This window comes from Triticum aestivum, chromosome 6D (genome assembly GCF_018294505.1).
Source record: "Triticum aestivum cultivar Chinese Spring chromosome 6D, IWGSC CS RefSeq v2.1, whole genome shotgun sequence".
Lineage (NCBI taxonomy): Eukaryota > Viridiplantae > Streptophyta > Magnoliopsida > Poales > Poaceae > Triticum > Triticum aestivum.
Window position 1 is genome coordinate 389649906 of NC_057811.1, and position 15263 is coordinate 389665168.

General features: G+C 44.6%; 1 pseudogene; it reads left to right on the forward strand.

The window, feature by feature from the left end:
• The first annotated feature begins 1732 nt into the window (after positions 1-1732).
• LOC123142626 (uncharacterized) lies at positions 1733-2174 on the forward strand (annotated as a pseudogene).
• The last annotated feature ends 13089 nt before the right edge of the window (positions 2175-15263 follow it).

The window sequence follows — 15263 nt, forward strand, 5'->3', positions numbered from 1 at the left end:
TTTCAAAATTGATGAAATTTTTCCAAGTTTGTTAACTTTTTCCAAATTCATGGAAATTCTTTGAATTCGTTAAATTCGTGGTTTGTTTTGAAATCTGCGAACTTTCAAATTTTCTTCACACTTTTTTTTTCAACAATCAGGTTTTTCCTAATTTATATATACGGTAAAAGCGTGGCTGTATTTACTTATTAAATAGGTTGCGCCCTTATGTACCACCAGAGCCTATTTACTGTAGCGGTTTGGCAACATGCGGCGGAGGTCGACGGCGTTAGTTCGAATCCTCATGGGAGCTTTACATTTTTGCGGTTTTTTGCGCTATTTAATGAATTTCCGGTGTGCTGCCTGTACTGGAATGGGCCAACTTCGAAAACCGGGCCAACCATGGATTGAACCTGCAGGCGCCAAGTTGCCTAATTGGCGCTGAAGGCGCGCCCAAATCCTATGTGGCACCCTTTGCGCCCGATACAGCTATTTCCACAATCGGGCGCGCACCCCTCCCTTCGTTCGCTACTAACGGGCCGGCCCATCACAATGTTGGCTATACGTTTTTATAACGCAAAAAAGAGCGCTCTCGAGGGATAGTCGAACCCCCGACATATCGCTAGGTGAGACGACTCAACAACCACCGCCCCACCAAGCTTGATGTGATAACATACATCGTTTCTATCCTTTCTTCTTTCATCTTTTCTTTTTCCCTTTTCTTAAATTCGAGAAATCACTTTTTTCCGGAAAAATGGATGAACTTTTTGTTTACAAATTCAATGAACTTTTTCCATAATCGATGAACTTTTTTCAAATCTGGCGAACTTTTATTCAACTTCGATGAACTTTTTCTGAATCCGATGAACTTTTTTTCAAATTCGATGAACTTTTCTTCAAAATCGATGAAATTGTTTTTCATATTTGATGAACTTTTTTTAAATTCGATGAACTTTTTTCAAATTCGATGAACTTTTGTTCGTATTCGACGATTTTTTTTCAAAATTGATGAACTTTTTTGCAAATTCGATGAATTTTTTTTGAATTCGATGAACTTTTTCCTAAGAACAAGAGTATGCACTGTAGAAAACCGGTTGGTCTTTTTTCCTAAGAGAAATCATGACATAAGGTAGCAATTCTGGGAAAGAGAAAAAAACAAGCGATCGAGCGTGCTGTGTGAGCCAGCGGTCGAGCGATCGAGTGGGCGGCTAGCGAGCGAGCGAGAGCCAGCGCGCGTTGCCGGGCCAAGCCCATGCAAGCGACGCAGCGGGCCCTAGGTTTGCTAGCGGGCACTGAAGGCGCTGGCGAGGAGCTCTCGCGGACTAGGGGCTCCCCAGAAATGATCAGTTTTCTCCAACGAATAGAAGAAATCATCCGGCCTTCTTGCGCCCACGAATACCAGCCCATAACTTGGGGAGCGCCCATAAGCGCCGGCCATGATTTCCCTCCAGAAAAACGCCGGCCATGATTTCCCTAAAAAAAACCGCCGGCCATGATTTCCCACAAAAAAAAGCCAGACATGATTTTATTTGAGTGGAGGCCAGCCCACAAGCCCAGAAGCGCTGGCCATGAAATAGATTGGATTCAGTAAACTGCAAGCGGGCCGTACCATGGCCTAACGGGCTTACAGCCCACCGGGCATTAACCACGGCAACTACCCAAAACCAACCGCAGTTAAGGAAGGAAAAAATGCTACGGGGCAGGAAGTAGCTCAGCCCCCCGGAGTGGACTGGCCGGAGCGAACGGGAGCAGGATGGAGTGGACGACGGTGGAGACGGTGGACGGGGCCAAGCTGAGCATGCGGCTCTTCAAGCCGGCGGCGTCGGTGGAGGACGCGGAGGACGTGGCGGTGGTGCTCGTGCACCCCTACACGATCCTTGGCGGCGTGCAGGGCCTGCTGCGCGACATGGCCCAGGGCCTCGCAGAGAGGGCCACCGCGCCGTCACCTTCGACATGCGCGGCGCCGGGCGCTCCACCGGTCGCGCTTCGCTCACGGGCTCCAGTGAGGTCGGGGACGTCGTCGCCGTCTGCCGCTGGGTCGCCGACACCCTCAAGCCACACGTCGTACTCCTCGTTGGCTCCTCCACCGGTAGGTTAACTCCGGTGATGCCCTTCTTTGTTTCTCGCTCCTCTCAGTACGTGTTTGGTTTGCCTTGTTGTGAGATTCAGCGAACATTACTGCAGGATGCTGCTAACGCGCGCGCGCGCACACACACACACACACACACTTATAAGGACATGCTTGCATAACCAAATTAAACATCCACTTACATAGGTGGCTACTACAACCATGGCATTTGCACACACCAAAGTAAACTATTACATGCATAATTACATAGGTGGCTACTACACACATGACATTTCCACACATCAATAAAGTACACTATATATTACATACATGATTAACTAGCATAAACGATCATCTGATTATCATCTACTTCTTGTGACGCTTGCTCTGCTTGTGGCTCGATCCGGGCTCGTCGATTTGGGTAACGAGGCACTTTCTCATGTCAACGATCCGCCTGTGCATCTCGTAGCATGTGTACACGCTCTTGGCCATGAACTTGAGGTGAGGTTCATCCAGTTGCCGCATCCAGGCCCTGTGCCAGGATAGGGGACTTGTTCTCTGGGCATCCTGCTTCATCTTTTCGTAGTAGGGGTCGATGATGGCCGAGGCGAGTTCGACCAGGGAGTCCTTCTTCATGCTGCCCTAGACCCTGTAGTGGTCACGGATTTCGACAAGGTTCTTGCAGGGCAAGCCCGTAACACTGAGCGCATTTACATCGTCTTTGGTTTCCACCATGGCTAACTTGTAGTCGGTGCTGTTGACGTCTGTTGAAACGGTCTCAAGGCTCTGTGGCCATGTAGTAGTGGTAGATGAGGACATGATGGCGCACGCACAACTAGGCGACGGCAACCTTCTGATCTATGCTGGGACGACCGGCGGTGTACTGGAGGTCGATACCGACCACCTTGTACTTGTCTCCAGCAAGCAACTGCTCAACGTTGTTGATGTAGTCGTCCACCACAGCCGGGTCGATGGTGTACACCATCGAGAGATCCGTCTCCCTCGCGTGGGTCTCCACTCTATGCTCGCCGAACTCCATTGGAGCGCCGCTGGACATCCCCTCTCTATGTGTCGTCGTGGGTGTGCTTGTTGTGTTGTGGGGCGCGATCGAAAGGTTGAAGAGACTAAGGTTATAATGGCCGCGGAATTAAAGGGGAAGCCGGACGGCTAGGAATATCGGCAGGCCCTGATGGCAGTTCTAATTTACAGCGTGTAACTCCATCGTGTCGCACGTAACTGCATCGCGTGGCAACGCGCGCGGCGCAACCGCATGCATATGGGCCCCCTGACGTGATCGTGTGCACGCCCAACCGCTGGCAGAGCGCGCGCGGAGGGACGCGAGCAGAGCGCTCCGCGGTCGCCGTAACGGCGAGCAACCATATATATATATATATATATATATATATATATATATATATATATATATATATATATATATATATATATATATATATGCATATGGCAGTTGAACGCGCAAGGAAAATTTGTCCACACGCCGAGCGCGCCGACGGACGCGAGTAGAGCGCGCCAACGGACACGAGCAGAGCGCACCGCGGCGCCTAACGGCGAGCACAGCGCGCTGCGGCGCCTAACGGCGAGCAGAGCTTGCCGAGGGACGTGAGCAGAGGCCGGCACAGTGATACGTGGCGAATAAGACGAACTATGCGAGCGATGTCGGAGACATCAAGCACGAATCAGATTAGAGTTGCGTGTGTGATATGTGGCATACAGTTGATCCATCCGAGCTGTTTGTGATGCAATAAGCCGTGTGTGTTACGGGCAAACGCTTGCTGGTATATAACCTTAAATTTAACCAAAAAAGTGTTAATGCATGTTACAAAAATTGTGTAGCTGGAAACTATGTTCAAATACGACTCCAACAATATAATCTTTGGCGACATGCATTCGTATTTTATTAGTTAAATCCTACTTATAAACCAGGATGGGGGTATAGTAGGTAATTAAATCATAAACTTTTTTTGTATTAACCGTATGTGTACGGGTCCTTTCATCCTCCTCTCGCGCGTCTTGTCACCCCGCTGCCGCAGACGGCTTACAGCGCAAGCTTGCGCAGCGCGCGGGGGCGTTCTTTTGGCCAAATGGTGGCGCCAATGAATCGTCGGTGAGCCCGTTCCCGCGCAACCTCACAGGTTTCCGCGCAAGCTTCCCGCCCGACTCGGTAAAATCCCCCAAAATCCCAATGCTTACCGGCCTGCTATAAAAACCCTCACGGCGGGCGAGTCCTGCTTCGCATATTCCCCTCCCTCTCTGTAGCTTATCTCATCTGCTTCTCCCACAATCGTCAATGGCACCGGTCCGTCGTCGTCGCTCAGCCACTCCGTTGTCATCAAAGGACAGCTCCAGTTGGGAGGCTACACCGCGGCGGCAGCGCAGTCCCCGACGTAGTGTAGTGCGCGTGGCGACCCTGTTGGGTGTGCGCGGAACACCCACCACACGCTCCGCCGTCGCTGCCCGTCGTGAGCTATTGCCGGCCGCCGTTGCCGCCACACCACCGTCGAAAGCCAGGGCCATCTCCCGCTCCGCCGCCGCGGCCCGAAGGCGGGAGGTGGCCGTCGTGGCCGCCACCCCACTGCCGGCCACCGTGGCCATCACCCGCTCCGCCACCGCGGCCCGAAGGCGGGAGGTCGTGGTCGTGGCCGCCACCCCATCGTCGGCCGCCGTGGCCGCCCACTACTGTAGGATGCAGCTAACGCGACACTACGATCAGAGACCCTTCGAGAAACTGTGTGCGATGCCATAATCGCAAACGGTGTTGTATGAAAACCGTCAGAAATGTGTAAAACGTTTGCGATGACGGATGCATCAAACACGGTTCGGGTTTTAGTTGCGTGTGCAATGAAGGGCATACGGTTTAGTTCAATGAACTGTTTGCGATGAGGAGGAACAAAAGAAACGGGCAGCCAGATGGAGGCGTGTGCGATACACGGCATACGGTTCACTCGGATGAACTGTTTGTGATTAGGCTACACAAAAGAAACGGTCAGCCAGATCAAAGGTGTGTGCGATGTACAACATACGGTTCACTCGGATGAACTGTTTGTGATTAGGCAAGAGAACAAAAATGGTTCAATATAACAAGATGTGTGTGATACGCGGCAAACAGGTTTGTAATCAGATATGTGTGCGAAGACCGATAATAACACAGACGATTGCTTCTAATAAGACGTATGTGATATGCTCTGTCTACACAACATCTATTGGCCATTGTGGGACGGGCAGTCATCCGGATACGCCATAAGGATGCGAAGAGGCATTCCTATCAGCAAGGACTAGCTGTTCCACCAGTAGCTTATGTAAGAAAACTATCAAGTTAAGTGTGCTCAGGCTGGAGCAGCCATCGGATGGGTGACTGGATGGGAAGTTGTGTTGATGTTAAATTAGGTGATGGGATGGGTCATTTCGGTCAAATGACCGAAATGCCCCATTCCCTCAGCTAATTTAACCTCAAGGTCCTTTTTTTAACACATGTTAAACAAGGTCTACCGCATTACTTTTTGACAATGTGCGATACGTGGCATACTGTTGATCCATCCGACTTATTTGTGTTGGAATAGGCCATGTGTGTTGTGGGCAAACGCTTACTAGTATTCAACCATTTGGGATTGATGAATTCACCACCGACGGGATCCCTAGTGTGGTCCGTGTTCATCTGATCATCATCTACTTCTTGTGCTAGCTCGATGCTAAGTTTCCATTAATTGATGGCGTTTTATGAACACGCCACCGTTTCCCACCATTTCCTCACCTGTTTCCTGCCACCCTGCTACATTGTGCATAGGGGGCGCGCGACGCACGGAGGCGACAAGCGCAGCCTGTAGCACATCCACCTTTTCCAAGCGTGCCAACCCACCAAAGCGCTGCCTCTGCCATCAACCTCGTCGACGAGGAAAATGAGCAGGCGCCATGGCCCGTCGAGGCCGAGGCGTTCCCCGGCAACGCGATGGACGACGCTGTGATGCGCGTCATCACCAGGGTTGAGCAGACGTTTGGCGCATGGCGCTTGAGCGCCGCGGATCAAGATAGGCATGTTAGCACCGACAGGCTGCAGCTCGCCGCACAACATGATCGATGGCGTGCCACAGAGCAAGCTAGGCGCGTACGCGCCGATAGGCTGCGGCTCGCTGCACGGCGAGACCGTTGGAGCGCCACAGAGCGAGAGGCGCGGCGCGCCGCACAACAAAAGCGGATCCATCGACGCTTGCCTGCTATCGACACGGCGTCGCAGCTGGGTACACGTCCCATCAGTACCCTCATTCCTCGCTAGGAGTGGGTAGAGGCCCTCAGCGCCGTACTTGCACCAGATGCCGGCCACGCCGTACTTGCACCGGACGCCCACCGCGCCGTTCGCATGGGTGCTGCCGTTCGCCTTGTCCGCGGCCCGCTGGATGCCAATGCGCTGGTCCGTAGTCAAGAGCTACCCTAGGCAAGGGCTGCTGGTCATGGTCTCATGGACTCGTTTTATTTTAAAAAGTTGTTTCGACGTGGATAGCTTTGTAGTCACAGCAATCATAGTATTGCTCTGTTTATTGCTCTGTTTCAATGTGTGTACTCTATTTTCCATTCTTATATGTTATGTTTCAATGTGTGTATATACGCTTTTCATTCTGTATATGCGGATGATAACAGTAGATTCAAATTAGTATGCAAAAACAGATAGAAAATGAAATTCATAATATATATATATATTAACTGTTCATTAGATCATCACAGAATATATATATATATATACACTATTCTGATCACGGGATCAGAGTAATATTCTGATCACAACCTGAATTGCTTGAGTAACGCGCCTGGACTTCCCTCTATACGAACCCGACCTTCGGGCTATCTTCGCAACCGTGGCTTCCCCCGCAAATTATTTTGTTTAGTCGTGTTCTATATGATGTTAGTGTAATCTAGAAAAGTTTTTTAGCAACTAAATACATGTTTTAAATAGGAATCTCGCTCGTTGGCGGATTTTGCTCTCGGGTCATGATGAAATTGCGTTTTTTGCAATTTTACTGCCTGAGTTGTTCGACCTGAACTTCTCTCAGTGCTAGGTTGAACTTCCGCCAACATTGCCCAAATGGGGCTTGCGATATACCGTTGGAAAGCTATGGACACCAGTATCATGAGCCAAGTTAAACTTTTGGCAAAATGTAAGCGGTTTAAGAGCAGTTTTAAAAACCGTTTTTTCTTCACACAAAAAACGTGAATCGTATTTTCGATCGCATTTCTAAACCGTCTATCGGAATGAGGCAAATAATATGGCGTTGGAAAGCTACTGCAAAACCACTCCTTCCACATGCTGAAAGTTTTCTCTAATTCCCTATAGATAAAGAGTAATTTGGAAAATCGTAGAATTTCGCAAACTGAACACCCGAGTTCATATTTTCGATGTCATTTCTAAACGGCTAATTGAATTGAGGCAAATAATATGGCGTTGAAAAGCTTATGAAAATGCGCTACTTTTTCATGTTAAAAGTTTTTTCTAATTTTGACTGGTTTAAAAGTAATTTAGAAAACAATACAAGTTCCACCCAATTCGTATTTTTGAGCTAAATTTTTAATTGTACGTCCGAATGCAGCAAATGATATGGCGTTGGAAAGCTTGAAAAAATGCGAAACTTTTTTGTATATATTGTTTGTACCAATTCCTTACGGTTTTAAGTCAATTTTGAGAATGGCTAAACAAGTATTTTCCCCGTAATTTCTACAAACTTTATTGGAATGAGGCAAATAATATATCGCAGAAAAGCTACGGAAAATGCGAAACATTTACATGTTGATGGTTTTCTCTGATTCCTAGCCGTTTTCATTTAATTTCAAAAACGGCGAGATCATTCGTTCTGCCTTTATCGCGGAACAGATTCTTCGAAAATGCACCGCGTGAAGAACCTGAACTTCTCGGCGCGTGTACCTGAACTTCACTCTGTTTTTTCACGTCCTTTTGTTGCTCGTAGCTCTTCATCCACTGCTCGTAGCTCTCCATCCGCTCACCAGAATTGAGCAAGTGATATACCGATGGAAAGCTGCTGTAAACACGCAACTTTACCGTGTTGATCATTTTTTCATACTCGTGACGATTTTAAAAGTTTTTCATCTAAAATTCATTTAGTGTAGTTGGTTAACTTCCTGCTGTTTTCACGTTGAACTTCTGTAACATATTTTCTTTTGTAATTTTGTCATCCATTTCTTCAGTGTTACACAAATGATATTATTTTTGTACATACCTCTTTCACAATAATTTTTTTAATTTTCTACGACCGAGGACTTGAAGTATAACAACAAAACTTTTAGTCTTTGCTTTTTTATTCTTTTTGTAATACAAAATGCACACCGTGTAGTACGTGAACTTCTCGCAGTTATCAATCTGAACTTCTCTCGGTTTACGTGAAAATATCTTAGTTTTTAATGAATATTAATCTGAATTTATTAATCCATTTTTATGAATTTTGAAGCGCTCTATTTTTTAAAGTTGAACTTCTTATTATTTTATTTTTGAAATTCTTGTTTCCACTCTTTAATAACGAGGAAAATATGAGTTTTCTATAATCATCGAACTTCTCCATCTTTTTAATATGGAATTCCTGTTTTTTTCTTAATCTTTTTTATGAAATTTTGAAGCGCTCTATTTTGAAAAGTTGAACTTCTTGTTATTTAATTTTTGAACTTCTTGTTTGCATTCTTTAATAACGAGGAAAATCTAAGTTTTCTATAATCATCGAACTTCTCCATCTTTTTAATCTGGACTTCCTGGTTTTATTTCTTTTAGTAACGGAAAAATCCTACTTTCTGATAGACAACGAGCCGCTCCGTTTTTAAATTTGAACTTCTAGGTTTATTTGAACAGAGAAAATCTGTTTTATAAAATTGTTTGAGATGTTTTTTAATGACTTTCTTTGGGTTTTTAACAAGCATTGAACTTCTTCGTATTTTCAATTTGAACTTCTTAGTTTAGATATTTGTTTTTTCAACTTGATCATCTGGGTTTTGTACTAAAAATTGAACTTCTTAGTTATTTAAATTCGAACCTCTAGGTTTTTATATAACCCATTTATTATTAAAAAATAGAACTTCTTGGTTTGGCGTTGGGTTTTTTGTTTTTTGAACTTGTAAATCCTAGGTTTTAATATATTTTGAACTTCAGTGTTATTTTAATTTGAAATTCACATTTTTATTTTCGAGTAAAGATTTATTTTTTGATTTTCAAACAAACATTGATTTTGCGTTTTCTTTTCAATTTGAACTTCATGGTTGATTCTCTAATAACAACGTATATATGGATTTTTGAAAAAGGTAAATCCTAGTTTTTTAAATAAACAACGAAGCACTAAGTTGTTTTAGTTTAAAACTTCTAGTTTTTTAAAACGGGTAAAATCATTTTAATTGTTTTTAGTTGTCCCTTTATTTTAATTTGAACTTCTTCATTTTTATTCTTTAGCAACTAGAAAAGACCTAAGTTTTTAATATAATTTTGAACTTCTTTCTTATTTTAATTTGAACTTCTTAGTCTTATTCTTATAAAAAAATATGCTTTTAGTCAAGCATCAAACATTTTCTAAATTGAACTTCATACTTTTATTTTTCTATGAACAGAGAGAATTTGAGTTTTCCTTATACATAGAACTACTCCTTTATTTTAATTTTAACTTCTTCATTTTTATTCTTTAGTAACAAGGAAAATCTGAGCTTTTTTAAAAAAATATCAAACTTCTCTATTTTTTTCATTTGGACTTCTTGGTTTATTTCTTTTAGTAACAGAAATATCCTATTGTTGTAATAAATATTGGACCGTCCGTCATTTAAATTTGAACTTCTAGATTTTTTTTAATTTTAGAAACGATGAAAGTCCTTTTATTTTAACTTCTCTATTTTCTAATATAAAAAATTCCTGTTTTTTTAGAAACGATGAAATATCCGCTTCTAAGTGTTCTTTTATTTTTCAACTGCTATGTTCTTTTTGTTTTGAACTTCCTATGATCTTTTTGCAGCGGATTGAGATTTTACGACTTATATACATTGAACTACTCGTTTTTTAGTTTGAACTTCTTAATTCCATTCTTTAATTACGAGGAAATGTCAATTTTGTATAATCATCGAACTGATCCTCTTTTTTTATTTTGACTTCTTTGGTTTTGTTTCTTTTTGTAACGGAAAAATCGTATTTTTTTAATAAACATCGAGCGTTTTTTAAATTTTAACTTCAAGGTTTTTGTAAAAAAACTGTGAAAATCCCTTTTTTATTGTATCAAACTAAAACAAAAATTCTAGCAAACTAAAAATGCACACATAACAATTGAAACACCACCGACGACAACTTGCAATTTTTTTTATGAATCCCTTGGTGTTTCTTTTTTGTGCAACCATTTTTTATTGAACTTCTCTGGGATGCGATCCTGCAGTTTTTAAAAAGAAAATTATAAGTGAATTCCGTCTCGTTACGTTGTCAAACAAATCGTCAAAGGAACAATTTTTAATGATGCTTTTGTGTTCTTGTTTTTTCTGATCTTTGACTTCGCATTCTATATGTCAGAACAGTTGTAACTATTGTCTGCTGATTTATTTTCCACCATGTATATTTTCTAAATCTAAAATCATATTGGTCAACATGGCCGTAAATCAACTTTTTTGGGCCCAACTTATCTCTTCTCACCCATGGACCAGCTTAAATCACTTCTCCTTTTGTCCACTATCTCGCTGGCTGCATCTTCTTAAATTACATGCACAAACACGCACACGCCTCTGTTTTGAAGCTAGCGATTGCTACACACATAGGGTGATTAAGGCCACTATTTTGTCTCCACGTAAACATGAGATTTTTTGCCTAGTTTACTGCGAGTCCGTTCCATCAGAAAGCACACCATATTGTTAAGTAACGGAGGAGTTCGGGGTACGCCTCTTTACTGTACGCTTAGTAGGAATTTGGGGGAATGAACTCAGCAGTTCAGTTTGATGCATGGCGGCCGGTTCGAGGGAAGCTTCGCTGCCGTAGGGATGGTGCGTGAGACCAAAGAGAGCATGGCTACAGCTTGAGTACAGGGCGTTGCGGGATAGCTTATTCCCAGCAGTAGCAGGGGCAAGCGGCGACACGAGGCAGACAGTTTCCCACGGAGAAAAGCAGAGGACGGGAGGTGCACTGCGTCCCGTGGCGGCAACAAAGCGCAGGAGCCGAGCCGTGCACAGACGGTGCTGAATCGATTTGCGTTGGAGGTGCTGACCGCCGTCGACGAAGACGAACGCGTGCGAGGTGGCGTCAGTCGCGTTGGTGCAGTTAACTGCTGATTGTCCAACCACTGATCTGTTCGAAGTTCACACCGCTCCCAACCTGCAGTAGAACACAAAGAGAATCATGGCTGCATGAACTTGGATGAGAGAGGAGCACATGGAGTGGTGGCTCTCGCCGGCGGCGTCGGGGCGTGGACACCAGTGGAGTGGATCGGACGGGGAGCACCTTAGGAGGAGGGAGGTAGCGTGCACCAGCGAGGTTTGCTGGGAGATGGGGGGTCCCGGTCACGTGCAGCCGAGCCAGGGGATGCGGTCGCCGGCGGCGGTCCGGTGGTGGGTGCGTGGTGGGGATGGAGGGTGGCGGTGGGAGGCGATCTGGGGATGGAGAGAGGTGCGCCGGGGCCGGGGCGACGGCCGCGAGAGGCGCGTCGGGGGATGGGCGCCGGCGGTGGGAGGCGACGACGAGAGGCGCGTCGGGGCTGGGAGGGCCGTCGGCGGGAGGCGCGCCAGAGCCAGGGGATGGAGGTGGGTTCGGGCGGAGCCTCGGAGCAGCGGGGGATTTTTAGATCGGGGTGGGGGAGGTTAGGGACAGACCGACACTTTGTTTTCTCTGGATCTCGGGAACACCCCATCGCCTCCTATATAGGGCCCCGTGATCCAAATAACTATTTTAATCCTAAGATTAGAATATATATATAATATCATCATATATACGTGATGATACTTAACTGCTAGGTATAATGTATAAAATTGAAAATGAACAATATTAAAATTAATAATTCCTCCTGGGTCAGTATTCCGGCAGCCCCTCGCCAGCAGCTTCCTGGTGCGCGGCATCTTTCCAGTGCGGAGGCAGTACTCCGACTCCTCCGCCTCGCAGCGCTTGACGTATCGATCTGCCTCTTGCTGGCGGACGCGCGTGACTGATCTTGCCATTTCGTTGGGCGCCCACCGGAGCTCCTCGTCGGTGGCACGCTGGAGCTTATCGGCCCACCTCCACGCAGCGATGAGGCGCCCATCGCCTATGACCTTCCTCGCGAAGTACCCGTCTTCGTACACCTTCTCGGCACGACGACGCGCCCGCCCCCAAAGCTCCGCCGCCTCCTTTTTCCAGGCGGCATCATGGGCTTCACAGGCCGCCTGGTACCTAGCTTCCTCCTCCGCCATCTCCTTCTTGAACGCCACTTGTCTGGCTTTCTCAGCCGGCGGCAGCGACTTCCATAGACAAAGATTGTACTGGCCCTAAAACCAATCCAAAGTTGGGGGGTCCAGCGCAACCTCGCTAGGCGGCGCGTAGGGGTCCTCATCGCTGCTAATCGAGTGAGCGTCCTCGGGGGGGCGGCGACTCCTCGTCGGTGCGTGGGCAGACCGGCGACGCCATGGCAGAGATTTGAAAGAGAGAGAGAGAGAGAGAGAGAGAGAGAGGATGTATATGAGAATGCAGGCGGGACGACGTGAGCAAGGTAGTATTTATTGGCGGCCGGAATCTAGATCGACGAGGACAGTACACACGCTGGTCGCCGGAATTTACGAGTACTGTAGTTTGAATTACACACAATTCCCGCAGCAAATCCGTGTGTGAACATAATAGCTGACGGTTTCCAATACAGAACCGTGTCTGATTAATGACTCCCGCCAATTACCTACCAAACCCCGAACCACGAGATAGAGTGCCAATCGTGTGGGGGCCGGTTGTCTTGCCAGATCTTTACATTTTCTTTTTTGAACACCAGATATTTACATCGTCTGATGATTTTTTAACTCGCACACAAGTACACAAAAAATATGATTTTTCAAACCGTTTTGGTTAGGCGTTGCATGTAGATGTAGTTCAAATTTGAATAACGGTCATTAAATAGTTAGAAAATCACTTAAATGTCTTTAAAAGGTCAAATGACCCCTGAAAATTTCCAAATTTTCACATGACAGTTGTATTAGTGCACGTTAAACATAGGAAAAAATTGAAGGCCGTAAGACGAAGCTATCTCCTGTCCGTCAGCAAACATGCATTGTTCCCTCTCGGAACCATGAACCTTCTAGTGAGTTGCTCCGGTTTGTGAGGGGTGTGTGTACAAACTTTCGTCAAACAGGCCAATTTTTTTATCACATCATCTTGGTGGCATGACATTAAATCAAGCAAGGTTTCATGTTTTTCTGATCATTTTTTAATTTTTTGGAATTAAAATGCCATGGCATGCACTCCATGCATGTGCCCATGCCTTGACACCAATATGTTCGAAAATTCATTCGAATTTACTGCACATGGAATTAACTCGCACACAAGTACACAAAAATATGATTTTTCAAGCCGTTTTGGTTAGGCATTGCATGTAGATGTAGTTCAAATTTGAATTACGGTCATTAAATGGTTAGAAAATCACTTAAATGTCTTTAGAAGGTCAAATGACCTCTGAAATTTACCAAATTTTCACATGACAATTGTATTAGTGCACGTTAAACGTAGGAAAAAATTTGAAGACCGTAAGAGGAAGCTATCTCCCGTTCACCATCAAACATGCATTGTTCCCTCTTGGAACATTAACCTTCTAGGGAGTTGCTCCGGTTTGTGAGGGGCGTGTTTCCAAATGTTCGTCAAACATGCCAATTTCTATACCACATCATCTTGGTGGCATGACATTACATCAACCAAGGTTTAATGTGTTTTTGGTAATTTTCTATTTTTTTGAATTAAAATGCCATCTCACTCCATGCATACGTATGCATGTGTCCATGTCGTGAGACCAATATGTTTGAAAATTCCTTCTAATTTACTGCACATGGAATTAACTCGCACAAGTACACAGATATGATTTTTCAAACCGTTTTGGTTAGGCGTTGCATGTAGATGTAGTTCAAATTTGAATTACGATCATTAAATGGTTAGAAAATCACTTAAATGTCTTTAAAAGGTCAAATGACCCCTAGAATTTTCAAAAATTTCACATTACAGTTGTAGTAGTGCACGTTAGACGTTGAAAAAATTTCAAGGCCGTAAGAGGAAGCTATCTCCCGTTCGTCATCAAACATGCATTGTTCCCTCTCGGAACCACGAACCTTGTAGCGAGTTGCTCCAGTTTGTGAGGGGTGTGTGTCCAAACTTTCGTCAAACATGCCAATTTCTTTAGCACATCATCTTGGTGGCATGGCATTACATCAACCAAGGTTTCATGTGTTTCTGATTTTTGTTGGAATTAAAATGCCATGCCACTCCATGCATACGTATTCATGCATATGTGTCCATGTCGTGATACAAATATGTTTGAAAATTCCTTCTAGTTTAGTGCACATGGAATTAACTCGCACACAAGTACACAAAAATGATTTTTCAAACCGTTTTGGTTACGCGTTGCATGTAGATGTAGTTCAAATTTGAATTATGGTCATTAAATGGCTAGAAAATCACTTAAATGTCTTTAAAAGGTCAAATGACCCCTAGAATTTTCAAAAAAATTACATTACAGTTGTAGTAGTGCACGTTAGACGTAGAAAAAAATTTGAAGGCCGTAAGAGGAAGCTATCTCCCATTCGTCATCAAACATGCATTGTTCCCTCTCGGAACCACGAGCCTTCTAGTGAGTTGCTCCGGTTTGTGAGGGGTGTGTGTCCAAACTTTGGTCAAACATGCCAAATTTTTTACCACATCATCTTGGTGCATGACATTACATCAACCAAGGTTTCATGTGTTTCTGATTTTTTTTATTTTTTGGAATTAAAATGCCATGTCACTCCATGCTTAATTGTGTCATAGCCGTTAGACCAATATGTTTGAAAATTCCTTCCAATTTACTGCAAATGAAATTAAATCGCACACAGGTACACGAAATATGAGTTTTCAAACCGTTATGGTTAGCTGTTGAATGTACATGAAGTTCAAATTTCAATTACGGTCATTAAATGGCTAGAAAATCACTTAAATGTCTTAGAAGGTCAAATGACCCCTGAAATTTTCCAAAATTTGACATGACAGTTGTATTAGTACTACAAA